The sequence below is a fragment of the Podarcis pityusensis genome (genome assembly GCF_964106645.2).
Source record: "Podarcis pityusensis genome assembly, chromosome: 4".
In the NCBI taxonomy this organism is placed as follows: domain Eukaryota; kingdom Metazoa; phylum Chordata; class Lepidosauria; order Squamata; family Lacertidae; genus Podarcis; species Podarcis pityusensis.
Genome location: NC_138027.1, coordinates 48,035,827 through 48,054,334, shown reverse-complemented (window position 1 = coordinate 48,054,334; position 18,508 = coordinate 48,035,827). Strand labels below are relative to the sequence as shown.

At 41.8% G+C, this 18,508-nt stretch overlaps 1 long non-coding RNA gene across 1 annotated transcript; it reads left to right on the top strand.

Annotated features, from left to right (window-relative positions):
* The first annotated feature begins 142 nt into the window (after nucleotides 1-142).
* Nucleotides 143-14,888, top strand: LOC308474916. The gene is made up of 3 exons (XR_013985038.1): nucleotides 143-314; nucleotides 13,975-14,225; nucleotides 14,812-14,888. It is a non-coding gene; the product is annotated as an uncharacterized lncRNA (long non-coding RNA).
* The last annotated feature ends 3,620 nt before the right edge of the window (nucleotides 14,889-18,508 follow it).

The following is an 18,508-nucleotide window of genomic DNA, read 5'->3' as shown; positions in this document are numbered from 1 at the left end:
CATCCATGCTGAGACAACTGGCTTTGAGGTGGACTCAGGACTTCATGGCTGTCATTATGACATGGGGCTGTCCCAACATGTCAATGGTCCAACATATGTGGCAGGTCACATTCTGGACCATGTTTTCTAGACTGGACAGGAAGATGATCTGGAAGTGGGGGACGTTGACATCAATCCCTTGTTATGGTCAGATCACTTCCTGTTGAGATGTAGGCTTTCAGCACCTTTCAGCTTCCATATGTGGCTCCTAGAAGCTATCAGCATGTGACAGGAACCACACCTCAGGAATGGCTTCATCTGGCCAGCTAAACAAGGTGAGGGTAGCCTATGGGTCTCAAACTCTCAGTGAGTTAAGGAGTTCCCATGCATGTGAAGATAGGCTCCGGCAGATTGAGCGGACAAGACCAATAGTGGGTCCAACAGTTAAGAAGGTGGTTCCTTCACATGCTGTAGAGGGAGGTAAGGGGCAGGTAGGGCTTGTCAACCTGGGAAGGTAGCCCATCTGGAAGGAAAACTCTGATCCTAAGCCTCTGCTGCCTTGTGGGACATCTTTGGGAGAAGAAAAGCCCAAGGAGTAAAACCAACAATAATCCAGACTGGAGTCCCTAAAACGGATGGATGGTGCTTCATTTGCCAGCAATTTTTGCAGTCAAGCTAGTGCCAAACATATTGCTCTGCTTTTCTTTCAACCACATCAGTGAGACGGGGGGGGGGGGGGAGGTCTGGTCTGGCAGCCCAGAATCTCCATACACATTGCTTAGATTTGCTCCCCAGGGAGGTCACTTCAGTGCTGCTTACCCAGCAGTTTGACTTCACCCTCCACTCCATTGTCTCTCGAGACAGACAGATGCCAACAATCCAATGTGGCACAAATCAGAATGTTTTTAATGTTTGGTATAACGCACAGTACACTGTTGACACCCAATATATATTATCTTAATTATAACACATGTGTACTCTATTATTCTATGTGGACCAGCTGGAAAATATTTGCCTTCATTTTCATGGCTTAAAGGAAGCAATACAATAAAAGAGGGAGAGTGGAGGCATGTTATCGTTCTCTTAGATATTTGTAGGGGATTAAAATGCACAACTGCTGAAATTTTAGAACATACGGCCTGCATGGATTATCCTAGTAATCCAGCCTGCTTGGAAACTAATACACAGAATAAATCTAGAGAAGTAATCAGAAAAGGAACAATGGCCTTGAATGCCTCTTTATTTATCATTCATGATAAGCCAATCAGTGGAATTTGCTTTTATTTAAGTAACTGCATTCCTCAACATAATCTGTATTAATAAACCTTGGAAGCAACATAGCTCAGTGGAAGAGTACTTGCATTCTGTGTGGAAGATCCCAAGTTCAACTGACTCCTGTCTGAATCCCTGAATATCTCCCACCAGTTAAGTGTAAATGACTGGATAGACCAGTGGTCTGACTTGGTATATGGCTGCCTCAGAATGAAGGGAACTTTTTAAAAGTATGGTAATGAAGATATTCCCCTTCATGGATCACTGACTTGCCGTGGTGAAGGGGCTTGAATAACTCAGCGAAGCTATGAACTATGCCGAGCAGGGCACCCAAGATGAACAGGTCATAGTGGAGAGTTTTGACCAAACGTGATCCACCTGGAGGAGGAACCGGCAAGCCACTCCAGTATCCCTGCCCAAAAAACTCCATGGACAGCAATGACAAACCTAGACAGCGTCTTAAAAAGTAGAGACATCACCTTGCCAACAAAGGTCCGTATAGTAAAAGCTATGGTTTTCCCAGTAGTGATGTATGGAAGTGAGAGCTGGACCATAAAGAAGGCTGATCACCGAAGAATTGATACTTTTGAATTATGGTGCTGGAGGAGACTCTTGAGAGTCCCATGGACTGCGAGAAGATCAAACGTATCCATTCTTCAGGAAATCAGCCCTGAGTGCTCACTGGAAGGACAGATCCTGAAGCTGAGGCTCCAATACTTTGGCCACCTCATGAGAAGACAAGACTCCCTGGAAAAGACCCTGATGTTGGGAAAGATGGAGGGCACAAGGAGAAGGGGACGACAAAGGACGAGATGGTTGGATAGTGTTCTCGAAGCTACCAGCATGAGTTTAACTAAACTGCGGGAGGCAGTGGAAGACAGAAGTGCCTGGCGTGCTCTTGTCCATGGGGTCACGAAGAGTCGGACACGACTAAACGACTAAACAACAACAACAACAATGAAGATATTGCCTTGGGGACATCTTTAACTGTAGCCATAATAGAGCAAACAGTGGCTTCCTCTGAAGCAGCTAGAAGAGTATTCTACATCTGGAAAACGACATATAGTCATCCAGTAATTCTAAGTTAGAGAATTGTGTGTTTTAATTTGGCTACTGATTTAGAATTTGGATATTTTGATTCTCTGGTAATGTAGACTTTAGCATGCCATCAAGTCCTGCTCATAGCCCAATACCATTGGTTGCAAATAAAAATGCTCCCATAGTGATGTCTCTACATCACAATAGTAACATATTCATAGGTAACTGTGCAGGTTAACTGCTATGTTGCATCTCTGTCAGGAGTGCTGACATGCAATGAGACTACTTTGTGCTTCTGTATGTTACCATTACAACCTGGAGTTTTCAAAATCATGTTTCAGTGTGATGAAGGTACGAATCAGTGACATATTATTATATTTGGACATTTGAATATCATTAACATTTATTTCATGGAAATGGAGTGATATGTGTTTGAGTATCATTGGTTTCCTTATCTCAGGCCAGCCGGTGATAGGAATGATTGGAATTTTCATCCTGTGTTGTGCTCCTGTTTTATTATTTCATTTGTTTTGCAATATTTCCCTCTTTTTAATCTTTCTTAAGCCACTCTAAGAATGCTGATCGACCATTGAAGGGCAGGATTTAAATGTTAGAAATAAATAAATAAATAAGTGCAAAATGTTGAATTCCGTCAATTTGCAAATTAGCTCGTTTGCTTAAGGCATCCTTATTGTGTGACTTTTAAATAGCAGAGTTCCCCCCCCCCAACGAAACATGAGATAATATGTCACATCAGCTATTATTGTCTAGTCTCGTTCACTCCCTGCACACAGTAGCAGCATTTAGGAATTATGGTAGGAGGTAGCTGCTTGCAGTCTCCATACCAGTCAGAGCATTTATGTGCAATAGAAAATGCCAAATGGTGTGGCAATAACATGCCTAATGCCGTTAGCTTTAGCGAGCCAGTGAAGCTGCAGTGTTATCTGCTGGCGTGTTCTCAATGCGGCCAACTATTTCTATCTGCCTGAATGCTTCTCCAATAATGCCCATGGGTACTGATGGAGATGAGCAATTAAGATTGACAGATGGTCCAAAGAGATGTCATCCGGTGCATCATTTTCCTGCCAGCAAACATCCTGGTTCATCTTTCATGAGATGTTTTTAAGATGGACTGGGAAATGACTTCTAGGGCAAGATCCTAATGTGTACTGAGTAGACCCGCTGATTCCATCAGCTAGAAAGAAAGCCTGGGATTTTCATGTGCTGAATAATAACCTACATATGGCCCTTGCCTCTGTAATGATGGCAACCAACTTGGATGACTGGAGGATTGGACAAATTCATGGAGGATGTCAAAGGCTACTAGCCATGATGACTGTGCTCTGCCTCTATGGTCAGAGGCAGTAATGCTTCTGAGTACCAGTTGCTGGAAGCTACTGAAGGATAGAGGGTCCTGTGCTCACGTCATGCTTGCCAGTTTGCCACAAGCTTTCAGTTGGTCATTGAGAGAATAGCATGCTGGACTAGATGAGTCACTGGCCTGATCAAGCAGGTTCTTCTTAAATTAATATGTAGGTAATTTTCTGCAGCTATTGCTATCTTGATATCGAGAACAAAAGATTCAAAATATGTATGGTAACATCTTTAACCACACCAAAATTTGTTAGTGTAGGACAGAGCTTTCCAAACTTTTCATGCTGGTGACACATTTTTTAGACATGCATCATTTTGTGATACAATAATTCAGTTTTACTAGTAAACCAGTGGTTAAACTAACTTCTTTCCAGCCCTGGTGGGAGCATGGGGAGCATTCACACAACACATCTACACACTGCAACCAACACACTAACTTGTCGCAACACACAGTTTGGAAAGCTCTGGTGTAGGAGGTTAAACTTCATGCAGCATATCCATGATGGCTTCTTCTGACTTCTTTTTTCTTTCTTTTTTAACTGAATGATTGAAATGCAGCAACGGACATTTGCCTTTTTCATTTTCCTCAGATCAGTATCAGCAGGAAAGGGGCTCCCAGCTGGACAATTTTCAGTTCCCAAATATCCCAGCCCAGTGGCTATATGCTTTGTGGGGGCGGGGAAAGTTAGCTCTCAAGCATCTGCGGCTCATTTGCCTTTTGCAGATCAGCTCCCTATTAACTATGTGCCTAGCAAAATCCAAGTTCTTTCCTTTCATGAATTCTATATGATTGCCAGACCAGGCCATTTTTGCAAGTTGAAGAGAAATGGGGTGGTGGTGAGGAATGGCTAGGCAACAAGTGCGGGGGAGAAGAGAGAGGAACTTATTGGTAAAAAAAAGGATCCTTATTATGTTTTGAAGTTAGATTCTTCTTCACTCTTAGGAACCACAGTGTATTGGACTTCTTGGCTTGCCATACCAGGAACTGGCCTAGTCAGCTGTCACACACCATGTTTTTAGTTTCAGTTTTGCATTGCAAGCAGCAACCTGCTGCATAGCTTTCCCCTTCATAAATGGTTTAGCATTAAAGTTGTGTTTCATGGTATATCCACTACACATTTAAAGCACATCTGCCCGTAAGGATCCTGGGAACTGTGGTTAACAACAACAATAACAACAACAACATTTCTATGTCAGCCATCTGACTCTGGGTAGCTGCCAACAAAATATGAAAACACAACAAACTTCAAACATTAAAAACCTTCCTGGTTTGGATGTCTTTAAAAAGTCAGATAGATGTTTCTTTCCTTGACATCTGATGGAAGTGTGTTCTACAAGGCGGGTGTGACAACCAAGAAGGCTTTCTGCCTGGTTCCCTGGCAGCTGCAGTTCTCAGCACTCTTAACACGCTACAGTTCTCAGGATGCTTTGCATTCTCTCTCTCTCCTCACCCTCTCTCCCCACTCCCTTTCTCTTTCTCTCTGTGCATGCACTTCAAATGTATTGGTTATACAGTACACCCTGTCTGTAGCCTGTTTCCCACCACCCCAATCTCCAAGCAGTGCAAGATTCCAGGAGTTCAAGGCACTTACCCAGGCTCTGTGTTTTCTTTTGGAATGAGGCATAGTGGAGACTATGCTGTCTTTATGATACATGGTTTATTTACACATATATACAACCTGCGCCTATGATGGAGGAGTCACAGCATTAACCTCCCAAGAAGGTCTTGCTTCTTCCATAGCTGCAGCCTTGGATTCAAACAGAAATCAAGCATTGTTCTCTCCTCTCCAGCTTGCTGCTTTGCTTCTACAGTCATACCTCGTGTTGTGTCTGCTTCAGGTTACATCTTTTCAAGTTGCGTCCCGTGGCAACCCAGAAGTACCATAATAGTTACTTGCGTGCTGAGGTCCCCAAAACACCCCTACCCCAATAACTCACACATCGCAAATAATTTTTGTTTAAGGTTTTTGGCATAATTTTGGCCACAACTTTATTAAAATACAAATTGTGAGTGGTTGCTTAGGCATTGGTTATGACTAGCTGTCCCCCCCACCTTGGGGACAGCACTGACTCCCGGATTCCAGCAAGAGCCAGTGTGGAGGAACAAGATCAGGGATAACTGGAGCCGTGACACAGACCCTCAGCTTCTCCCCGCATGCTCCCAGGAGCTTACGCGGCCCAAACCCGATTCCAGGGGTTTGGACGAGAGGATGGTAAGCCCCTGAATTCCTTTAATGGAATTCCCGTGCAGCAGCAGCATTGGAGGGGCAGGCACAGCCAATCCATACCCTTCCTCCAACCAATTTAAACCAATGCCTAACCGCCAACCTTACAAGTTGTGATGATTTGCTACGCAGTAGACAAAAACCAATTGGCACACACTAATCAGCCAAAAGGAAAAATTCCTACCAGGCCCCCACACCAATGCGGACGACCCCATGACAGGCATAGCAAGGTCAAAGCACAAGCCCAATCAAGGGAAGGCGGGTGGGTGATCCGGTGCCCACAGCGAAAAAGAAAGGAACATGCTGTGAGCCTTGTTTAAATAACCTCTGTTCCCACCCCTAAATTGGCAACATCAAATTTACCCCAGTAACACCAACCACCAATCCGATCCAAGCCCCATCAATCTATCCTGCCTGGCAACTATGGGGTGCTTTGCTCGGCCCCATCCGCAACACGTGCTCTCCTTTAATGAGAACACACTTTCTGGGTTTCGCCACTCGCGCATGCGCAGAAGTGCTAAATTGTGCCACATGTGTACGCAGACGCAGTGCTTCTGGATGTGAATGCTTCGAGTTGCGGACGTACCTCCAGGATGGATTACGTCCGCAACTCGAGGTTCCACTGTAGTTCACATCACTGTCCTCTCTGCTCTCAACTCTGGTTTTGACTTTCTAACTTCCCACGAGTTGGGGGAGGGGGTCTCGCCCATTTGCCATCTTACACAGAGCTCCTTCTTTGGTCCCCTGAATTACCCATCACCCTACCAGGAAGCAATTTTGGCTATTCCTGGAATTAGAAGCGAGGCCTAGGCCTCAGCATACAGCCTATTCCCTGCCAAACTCATAACACTACTTTTCAGGAACAACAAACATGAGTCGTTGGCTTCCAACTCTATTGCAAAACACCTTTGCCAGCTTATACGCTTTACAAAGTACACTAGACTTTCAGGTAGCTTTCACATACAAAGAGGCAAAGTGTTTCTACAGCTGATTGTTAAGGGACCAGCTACTATCTCCATTGTGCATTACACCATGCTCAACAAAGAAGAGATTTTTGTCCACCATTATGGCCACTACTTGTTTATGAGTGAATAAACATATACGTACATTCACACAGCAGAGAACAAATTGTTATTATGGAGCAGCATTGCCCTTGAGTGAAATGCTAACAATGATACATGACCAGTGCCGTGATTGGCTCTTGCATCCATCCTTTGGTGCATTTAAGAGGACACATCTGTAGACCAGCACTGTTGATGTAGCTATTTTTATATGTTTGTATGTTGTTATGCAGCTGTTATCATACCCTTAAATAGAAATAGCCAGATAAAAAGCTGAATGCTAGAGGCATTTAATGTGAAACAAAGGCACAAGGACGTATTAATGCTGATTGCTGTAGCAAATTACCATCAATTGTATTTATTCTCATGCATTTATTTCGATTTTCATTTGTGAACACATTCTAACAATAATGTTTAGGATAGTATTGCCACCTACTGGCTATATTTTATAAGGCAAAGATATCAATAGCATGTTGCCTGTGATCAAATTGTTCAGAATTCTTGGCTGAAAATTGTGCAAGGGATTTCAAAGCATACCTAAGATGCATGATTGCAGATGGCAAAGGACGACAAATAGACTGGTTAAGTGTGCTTGGGGTGGCTTCTGCCAAATCTCTCATTTTCCAGAGATTGATCCCAAAGATTGGTTTTCCAAAGCTTGGTCCCCAAAAAAGCCAAAAGTCGTGACATGTACTCTGCAAATGAAGCATGCACAAACTGGCCTGGTTCACACATCACATTATTAAATCATAGATAAGATAAACTCCTCTATCGTCATGCTACTAAGAAAAAAAACTATGGTCTGGTTTGTCATGTTGTACAGACCCAGTTTCATAGTATGTTTCTCTACAAGCAACCAGGGTTTGTTGTTCACTTTGTATTCATGGTTTGTTTGGAGTTCAGATGACTTGACTATGGCTTTGTTTCCCAGCAATCTGGCAGGAGTGAATGAGGGGCAACACCCCCTCCCAAAAAAAATTTATTTAAGCAGCAGTGAATTTTACTGTGGAATAATAAGATATTAAAAACCAGGTCAGTAAACATAGTGTTTATAGGTAACATCTTCAGGAGGGACAAATTGCTGTATTTTCTGCATTGTATATTGGGTTATCCTAGAAGACTATTCAGAAACTGCAGCAGGTACAGGTTGGAGTAGGTTACTAGGTGAAGACTGAATGAGGGACCTGAAGACATCTCAAAAGGGATATCTGTTTTTCCAGTGCTTTTGAAGAGCTGATGTAGAGAGGTGCTTCATTTTAATTCTTAAAATCTTATCCATTTTGCATGCCAAGCTATCTGCTGCAACACAACCGACAGGGAACTAAAAATTGAAGGAAGGCAAGCATTGGGACGAGAGCTCCCCACTCTCAGAAGCCAAGCCAGTCAGGTTTGGAAGCACGCAGGCTGTGTAGTAACTATCCAGGATTTTGATCTCTGTGCTTTTCCCACTCTGTTCATTTTTTCGCTGACATCTACCTTTACACCCATAGTTTCAGGGAGATGAATCACCTGACACCAGGCTGACTGAAACCTCAAATGACAAGCTGAAGTGGGAGGTCAGGAGGGAAAAAATGCTGCTTGTCTGAAGTGTCTGTGAGGCATTTCTGAGAAGTGGGAGCTGATCTGCATAGTGATTCCTCCCCTACAGCCACTACACGCCATGGGAAGACACTTCATGGACAGTCACATTTAAGCAGAGGCTTCTATTCAGCAAGCAGAACAAAGGAAGAGAGAAGGGCCCCTGCCACAAAGCCTGTAGCGTCACTGATAAAGCACTTCATGAATGCTGTATTCAAGTATCTTACATTCACGCAGCTCAGGACATCTCTATCAGCCTCCTGGCATCAGCTGCCTACCAAAAATATATTTGTAAGCAGCACAAAATGTACCGTTTGTTTTACAAGAACTGTCAGTTTTTGCACCTGTAAAGAACAAGGTTTTCAGAGACCTAAAAATAAATATTTCAGAGCCCTTTCTACACTAGAAAAATGAGTATGCCTTTACAGCAATTGTCAGTTTCTGGCACCTGTAAAAAATACTATTTTAGATAAAAATAAATAAACCACACTTTAAGTCATACCCTTTCCTATCCTAGAAAAACAAGCATGCCGTTCCTAACAACAGGCATGAGATAACAGCAATTTGAAACACACCTTTTTATATCTCTCCTTCCTTTTCATCTATGTATATTGACAATGGTGAACCCATGACCCTCTAGATATTGTTGGACTGCAGCTCTCATCATTCCTGAATACTTGCCATACTAGTTGGGTCCAATGACAGTTGGTGTCCAACACTTTTTGGAGGGCCATTACTGTCAGGAGGTTCTACACACGAGTGGCGTCCGGCAGAGACACATGCCCGACTGGCGTGTTCTCTCCCTCCTAGTCAGTCGTTCAGGAGCTTCAAAAGCTTTCTCCAGCCCAAACATCACAGCGACTGATACCAAGAGGCATCAGCACACCAGGATTAGCAGAGTAGAGGCAGTCAGTGTAATAGTCTCAGTAGTGCAGCATTTTGGCTAAACTACTTTATTTACATATAATACACTCGGAGCAATCTAACTCAGCTCCTTCCATCAGCATCAAACAGGAAAGAGAAAGGACAAAGGACAAAAATCGCACATCACGGAAACACAGTAATACAAATATCCTGTCTCTGTCACTTCCCACAATGTGGAATGAAAACATACACCGTCATGTGATATAAACAATCCCATGACTGCAGCACGGGGAATGAAACCTAACAATTTCTTTCTCCCTCCCTCTCCTCACCATGCACCCATCCTGTTAAAGTGGGGTGCCCTCCACTTTACGTAATTTCACTTATACCCATGGGGCCCCCAGAACGCAATCCCCATCTAAGTGCAAGGGTGCCCGTACCCCTGTTACTTCTAGGAACTCTTTAAAAAGAGGCTGTTTCTAGACAACCTCTGTGAGCTTTTCAAACGGGACATTTGAATTTGCTTGCAGGAAGGTTATATGACATCATGTAAAGTGATTACATTTTTGTTTTGTGATTTTAATTGACATGAAACACCAAGTGCATTAGAAAAGCAGAGCATAAATTATTTTAAAAAAATATTTGAACATGTGTCTGTGTTGTTGTATGTAAAACAATCTGATATTGTGTTTCATTTCTGTTGTGCATCTTACACCTTTACAAAAAAATAATAAATAACCATTCCCTTTCAGTAGAAAATGAAACTTCTGTGTTTGATAAGCTAGGCAAGATCCCTCTAGTGGCAGAAAATGAAATGTCAAGAGGAAAGTTCACTGAATGTTGGTCCATTTCACAAATACTATGTATCTATGAATTTTCAACCAGATACTTCTATTACAATGTAAATGTTACAGGAGAAATTTGGATTAAGAATGTAATATAACTGCAAACCCACAAGGAACAATTTACACCCATGCATTTCAATGCTATCATATTCCTATAGAAAAGAGAATAAAACAGTATTTTAAGACACTGCCCTTCAACCCTGGCAAAGTGTGACTCAAACTTCTTTTACAGGTGCTGCCTATGGAAAGATGGACACAGTATGTATGTGTGCACAAAGTACAGGGCTCTATGGATATCTATACAAAATGTGTCCTATTAGATAATGGTTTGTGTATACTGGGGATTATGTAATATTTTGATGCACAGTATCAAAATAAGTATAGCTTTATGATTACAAACCACATAACTGCTAGGAATGGTTTAGAAAGTTTCCAGATATGGTTCTTCATATATGTAAAGCTTAGGATGCACATTAAGTAATCATTTTAGATATAGCTATATAATCTGCTAATCAGATAGTTTCTCTCAGAGTTTTCTTTGTTCTGTGGGTTTGTGATTCAAAGTCTGCCAAACAAATGGAATCAATTAACAACTTGGTTATTTGGCAATTTGGTCCTTTTGTTAAAATCAGAGACTCTGTCAGTATAATACATCTGTTTACATCCCACACAGAGCAGGCTTAGAAGTAAGTCCCAGTGAGGCTTGTTTCAGGAAAATGTGTATAGGATTGCAGCCTCAAAGTCTCTTCCATGTTCATTAGCTTTATGATATCAACCACATCGACAACCTTATAAATAACAACATGAAACCCTCAGTATAAAGCATTTACATATGTTCAGCTACAATACAGATATTTACTAATGCTGCCATGGTACCGAAAGTTCAAAATGTGCTTATGTGACTGCTAGCCTGGGCTTTGATATCATTTTCAGAAGTCCTCTCATAGGCCACCTTCAAAATGAATCAGAGAGACAACCATTAGAAATGCGGTTTTTTTATGGTGCCTCTGTATCTGTGGAATAGATGTGTAGCTACATCTGAATCGGCTTTACACTGGGCGTCAAAAACTTACATTTTTAGCTCCTTTTAGTTAAGATGCCAAGCAGAATTTCTGGGTTTGAATACTTTCCATTTGTCTTAAATGGTTTGAACTAGTTTTATTCAAGTGTGTGGCTGGATCATGAAATGATTTGTTGCTGCTACTTTCAGTGACTTTATTTTAATGAAATATGAGATTGTAATGTCATATCTTATCTTGTATATAAAAGCTGGGGGGGGGTTGGGGGGAGAGATTACCTTAAAAGGTGGCAAATAAATATTTTAAATGAATAAGTTTGTGTTTTTAAGAACACTGCCTTATGTATCCAGCTGGCATTAAGACCAGCCAGCACAATGGGTGAGGTCAACAACAGAGCAGTGGGGTAACTCTTAGATCGGGAAGATTTCCGCACTGATTTTCATCAGGGCTTTGAGGTCCCAGTGTTAATAACAGAAAGCTGATTAACTTTAATGAGGTGGATGTGTACATCCCTTCCCTTGCAACCCCTGCATGTCTTTCTCAAGAAAAGATACCCTACTGGGATGAATGGCGTTATCCCTTTCACAAGCTGCAGGTGTAAGGCTTGGGCTGCATTGCCTGAGATTGTTTTAACTCCGCCTGGTCTACAGTAAATCTTACAATACAAGGGCCTAAATATTTCATAGGGTGAGAGAGAGGACTGTCTTCTGTCGTCCAGGAAAAGAAAGGAATAAAATATACTGTACACAGAGCTGCTTTACATGAGTATAGAAACTTGGATTCTCAAAGAAAAAAGGCTCAGAAGAGATTTCTGTCCCCTCCCAGCTAGAGCTTTTGTGACACATTGTCCCTAACAAATAAAAAAATTTTGCTGAAATGATCTACCTTGCTGTTTTCTTTTCCTTTGAAGAATCCTAGGCTACAATAGACAACCCATCAGGAATAATTAGATTATACGGCAGCATCCATGGAAACAATATAGCTTGGGGGGGGGGGGAGGACCCCAACAGGCCCTAGATCCACCTAAGGTTGCTAAATCTTTAATAAACGTTAACCAAAGATTTTATGGTGAGTAAGTGGAATTCAAAATTCCCGGCCAATGCTTTGAAAAAGATACAGGATGTAGAGAATTTTTAAAAAATAAAAAATAAAACAGGATGGAGGCAGCCTTGCATAGGATCAAAAACAGGTTACAAAAGCTTTCTTTGCCTATTACTTCAGGGCTTCTGGCCTGGATGAGTTTGGTAGCTCATTTTGCAATAAATAAAATAAAATACTTACCCCAGGCCATACTACACTGTTAATTTTCTACAACAAGGAGGCAGAATCTTCCAAACATGGTGCATCTCTCGTATCATTGACCCACTTGCCTAGTGGTTTTCATGCTGATTTACCAAAACACAAGATAAAATACAAGTGAATGGTCTACTTTTCTCCTGCAGAATAAGGCAGACTAAGGCATGGAACAATCAGACTTTTGAACTGTGCAACTTGTAGCTTGATCTAAGTTTAGGCCATGTGTTGATTTTTGGAATAAAACCTTTAGGAATAACCATGCAAAGAGTCCAGGTGCTATGTCCATGAGCGGAAGCCATGGCAGGGGATCCGCTGGAATGGAAGTCAGGTGACGGGATGGGGAGATTGCTTAGGTTTTTTCTTTTCTTTTATAGGTTTCTTTTCTGATCCTAACAACAATAATAGTTGTAGCATTTAGGAATTATGGTAGGAGATAGCTGCTTGCAGTCTCCATACCAGTCAGAGCATTTATGTGCAATAGAAAATGCCAAATGGTGTGGCAATAACATGCCTAATGCTGTTAGCTTTAGCGAGCCAGTGAAGCTACAGTTTTATCTACTGGCAAGTTCTGAATTCAGCCAACTATATCTGCCTGAATGCTCATCTAATAACGCCCATGGGTACTGATGAAGATAAGCATTTAAGATTGGCAGATGGTCCAAAGAGATGCCCAGCGCATCGTTTTTCTGCCAGCAGACCTCCTAGTTTATTCTTCATTTCTGATGCACATGAAATATTTTACACAGGGTGGGAAATGACTTCTCGGATGAAATCCTAATGGGTACTAAGTAGACCCTACTGATTTCATGAACTAGAAAGAGAAAGTGGGAATTACAGATGCTGGGTATTAATCTGCATTTGTCCCGTCTCCAAACCTGGCCTATCGCACACTCTCCAACATTTCTCTAATGAAAATAGGGACATCCCACTCCATAATGATAATTTTACTATTTATACCCCACACATCTTACTGGGTTGCCCCAGCCACTCTGGGCAGCTTCCAACATATATAAAAACATAATCGAACATTTAAAAGACTTCCATCTACAGGATTGCTTTCAGATGGCTCGGGGGTCGGATAACTCCATACCGTCCAACATTTCACCAGGAAAAGTGGGACATTCCAGGATCAAATCAGAAACCGGGATGGCTTCTCCAAATCAGGGACGTTCCTTGAAAATAGGGATACTTGGAGGGTCTGCTATGCTCTTCAGTATATTCCTAGTCTATTCACACATAGGTTGAATAGGCCATGAGAATATGCAAGTGGCAGAGAGCTAAAAAGACAAGCATTGGGGCTAGAGTTCCCCATTCTTAAGAGCTGAGCCTGTCAGGTATCCCTTTCCCTTTGAAGCACACAGGCTGGGCAGTAGCTTTCCAGGATTTTTATCTCTGTGCTTTTCTCCCTCTGTTTTTTCCACAGACATCCACCTACATACATCACTCTGTTTCAGGGACATGAATCACCTGACACCAGGCTGAATGAAACCTCAAATGACAAGCTGAAGTGGGAGGCCAGGAAGGAAAAAAATGTTGCTTGTATGAAGTGTCTGTGAGGCATTTCTGAGAAGTAGGAGCTGATCTGCATAGTGATTCCTCCCCTGCAGCCACTACACGCCATCTCCCCCCCACAAAAAATGTTGAAAGTGTGGCACTTACTATAATAACTTCATGGTGAGTACCAGCACATTTTTTTCTATAAAAATAGCACTGTTTAAGGGAATATATATATCCTGTTTTTTTAAATTGGGAAATCTCTCAGGTTCAGCTGTAGTAGTATTGGAATGTCTCCCCTGGTAATATTCTCTAAATAAGCAGCAGTGGCCAGGGGTGAGTGTCAGTGGGAATGGAGCCAAAACAGGGAATGGAATGCTTGAGTTTGCAAAGGTACACACATGGGTTTAAAAAAAAAAACCAAAAAAACAGCCTAATGAGGACAGTGTGAGTCAGTTGAAAAATAAGAATGGAAAATTGAGGAAAGGGGAAATGGAATTACCTGCTCCAGCTTCCTGCAGCTTAGTATCTGTTAGGAAGAAGGGATAGCTAAACCTGAAAAGGAAACACTCCTTGTTAAATGGTGGCGAATTATAAAAGTACAAAATTTTACCATCATTGGTTTTGTAGAAATAGAAGCAAAGGTTGTGAGTCCCAGACCTAATTTTCCCATTCAGTTTGGTTTCCGTAGAAATCTGGTTACCATTTGTATGCATACTGAGAAATGCAGACTTCTGCGAGCTGCCTTTTCCTTTCTCGTATCTAGTTTCTGAAATCGGCATTGGCTAGGAATCGGTGTCATACAACAGGAATTTTGCTCCTAGCCAGGGGTGATAAGGCAGCCATCAAGCACACTGTGCTGATTGACACATATCATGCTGATGGACAAATTTGCCCCCAGATGCCAGGTTAAAGTATTTTGTTCTGTATTTTGGTGTTTGTATTGTTTGATAGTGTTTTATTAAATCTTATTGCTGCCCACCCTGAGAGCATCAGATTAAGAGCAGGACATAAATAGCCGAAAGAAATTTTTTTTTATCACTGTAGTGTTATTTTTATATTGCTGATATTCTTATAGTTTTATATCATGGTTTGAATTTATAGGATGCACTATGTGCATTAGAAAGACAGGGTATACAGTGGTACTTTGGTTCTTAAACTTAATCCATTCTGGGAGGCTGTTCAACTCCCGAAATCATTTGAAAACCAAGGAGTGACTTCCGATTGGCTGCAGGAGCTTCCTGCACTCAAGCGGAAGCCGCGGAAGCTGCGGAAGCCATGTCAGAAGTTTGACTTCCCAAAAACATTTGCAAACTGGAACACTTACTTCCGAATTTGCTGCGTTCGGGAGCCAATTTGTTTAGGAGCCAAGCCATTCGAGTACCAAGGTACCACTGTATATTATATAAAACATAAATAATTTAACAGTTGCATGCATCCTTGTATGGAAACAGTTCAATGCTGTGTTTCATTTTTGTTGTGCATGTTATCTCCATTTTTAAAAAAAAAAAAAACAAAAACCCTCATTAGAAAATATAGGTTCTTCCACTCTGTAGGTTCTGGTTTTGATAAGCCAGCTGCTAGACAAAGATCCCTCTAGCGGTGGCTACTGAAATATTGTGAGAAAAGTTCACCAAACGCTGACCCATTTCACAAATGTATAAAGTCATTAATTTTCTGCTAGATACTGTATGAGTGAAATTGGAATTGGAAATTGGAAAACTGCTGACCCACCCCATAGGGTCTCATATGTGTCAATCACTACTATTTTGAAGAATCTGCAAAAGGTAGGCCATCTCATTTTATAGGCCCTGCCTAGGAGGAGATGGGTGCAGGATCTGTATTGCTTTCCCCTCCATCACCAATCAGAATAATGAGTACAGTGGTACCTCAGGTTACAAACACCTCGGGTTACAAACACTTCGAGTTACAGACTCTGCTAACCCGGAGGTAGTACCTCGGGTTAAGAACTTTGCCCCAGGATGAGAACAGAAATCGTGTGGCAGTGGCACGGCAGCAGCAGGAGGCCCCATTAGCTAAAGTGATACCTCAGGTTAAGAACAGTTTCAGGTTAAGAACGGACCTCCGGAACGAATTAAGTTCATAACCAAAGGTACCACTGTAGTATAACATAACAGCACCTGAAATGATATTATTTTAACAATGTTGGATGGACAGAAGACAGTAGTAAAAGCTTAAACACTTTTATACAGGTAACACAACAAAGGTGATTTATTGTAAAATTTATGATGTCTAGAAACAGGTCATTTCAAAACCTGTGGGGCATTGCATTAGAAATCATGTTTTCTACTATCAGGATGATAACCTTTTACAAGGGAGGAAGAGGGCAAAGGGCTTGATCATTGGACTATAACACATATGCAGACTGGAACAGAGAGATGTGGTTCCTCAGGATTGCAGATCCCATGCAGTGAGGAGTTTTGTGGGTCAACAGCAGCACTGAATTGAGCCTGAAGGCACGTTTGGTAGCCAGTGCAATTGATGCACTACTTGCATACATCACAAAATAGGCAGTTGTGTTTTGTACCTCCTGAGGCTTTTGAATCACCACTACATAGAAAGCCTTAAGTAACATTCCTTGCAGTAGTGAAGCTCAGAGGTTACGTACATTGGCATGACAAGTATTTCTTGAGCCAGAAAGGGATGACTCCTATGAAGCAGGAAATAGGAAATACTTGTAGTTATTTCAGCAGCCAGCTTCTAAAATATCCAAGCTGAGATCAGGCTGAGGAATACCCTGAGGCTCCTAACTTGTTGAGATGGAGATCTCGCCAGTTCATCTCTCACACAGGTAAATTAATTTCTCGCAGGGTCTGAAAAAATATATGATTTGGGCTGGATTCAGCTTTCATCCACACTAATCACAACCTCCAAACAGAGTGTGTGATTCATTGCACTTTGCTTCATGAGTTATTTTTTCTTTCATTCCTGTGTGCAGATTATGTGAGTGGCTGAATTCTTCAGTGGCTGTTACTATCCGGTGCAATTGTAATGAAGGTGAACATTAGATAGTCTTCTACAATCTAGTGTCACAAAAATATATCAAAATACTACCCACGCTAACAGTGCAATCCTAAATATGTATTCTTCTTCTTTGGGAATCACTCGTAGCCAAGTAAGATTGCCTTCCATAAACACGGTTATAACAATGAGTCCATAAGTGATTGTGGAGGCCAATTCTGGACCCACACGTTCTTCCACACTGGGGACATTGGTTCCTACTGTGTCTCATGGTATTTACTCCTGAATAGATGTGTTTAGGATTGCACTGTAAGAAAGCTTCCAGTTATACTGAACCAGACAATCATCTGCCACTTGAGAGTTAATAGATCCTCTTTGGAAATGCACAGTTTCTGATTCCACCACTCACATATATTTGGATGCATTCCCAGCAGCAGACTTAAAGGAAGTGTTGACGGCAGCAAAATCCAGCAGCAGTAGCTTTGGAGGACCTGATTGTCAGCCCCATCCAGGACTGGTTTTCCTTGTTTTACACTAGGTGCTAGTGTACAGAGTGAAAATAAACTTCAAAAGACCAGATGTGATGCCTGTCCAAAGTCACCACCACTTCAATAAAGGAAGGCAAGAGTTGCCATATAGGAGCCTTGCTGAAACTGAAACAAGCGGTCTAATGGGGTTGAGGGGGTGGGTATTGTAAAGCTCTTCTATCTGGGTCTCAAAACACATTGGGACTTCCTACTGATCAAAGCAAATCATGGATACAAGCAGCCACTACCCAAGTCACCCCATAATAGGAAAGTACTGCATCATGACAGATTCCAGGACAGCCTTCTGGTGTGTGTTTTTAAAAAATGAGAAAACATTGCATGCAACTGTGTATAATATATTGTTTGCCCCATAAAATATAATAGATGGAGTTATTTATCTAGAAAAGAGATGAGTTAGGAGAGATACATTTGCAAATATGAATGAGCAACAGGATTTGCAAATAAGAATGAGCAAGCATACAACAAGCAACTTCAAACATCTGATGAGTAGTTTGGCACAAAAGGTGCATTATTAGCTAATGATTTGCATATACTGGGTATTGTCTAAAGGATTACATAATATTTTGATGCATATGACTCAGTAGCAAAATTCCACTGTGCCCAATAACACTTATGCACACTCCCTGGTAAGTATATTTAGGATGGCAGCCTTAGGCTTTAATCCTATGTGCCCTTACCCAGGAATAAGGCCCATTGAACTCAGTGGGATTTACTATACTTTTGCAGAGTCATGCACAGGCTTGCACTCTTACGGCTCAGCTCTGTATTCAGCTTCAGACTACTTAAAGTTGTGCATGATTGGCAAGGACTAAAGAGTGTGTATTCCCAAGCATACTGTAGTGTTGCGCACTTCTTATGATGGGATAGCCAATGTGGTTTCCTTCAGAGATTGTGGACTGCAACTCCCAGCATCCCTGACCATTGGGTTTGAGC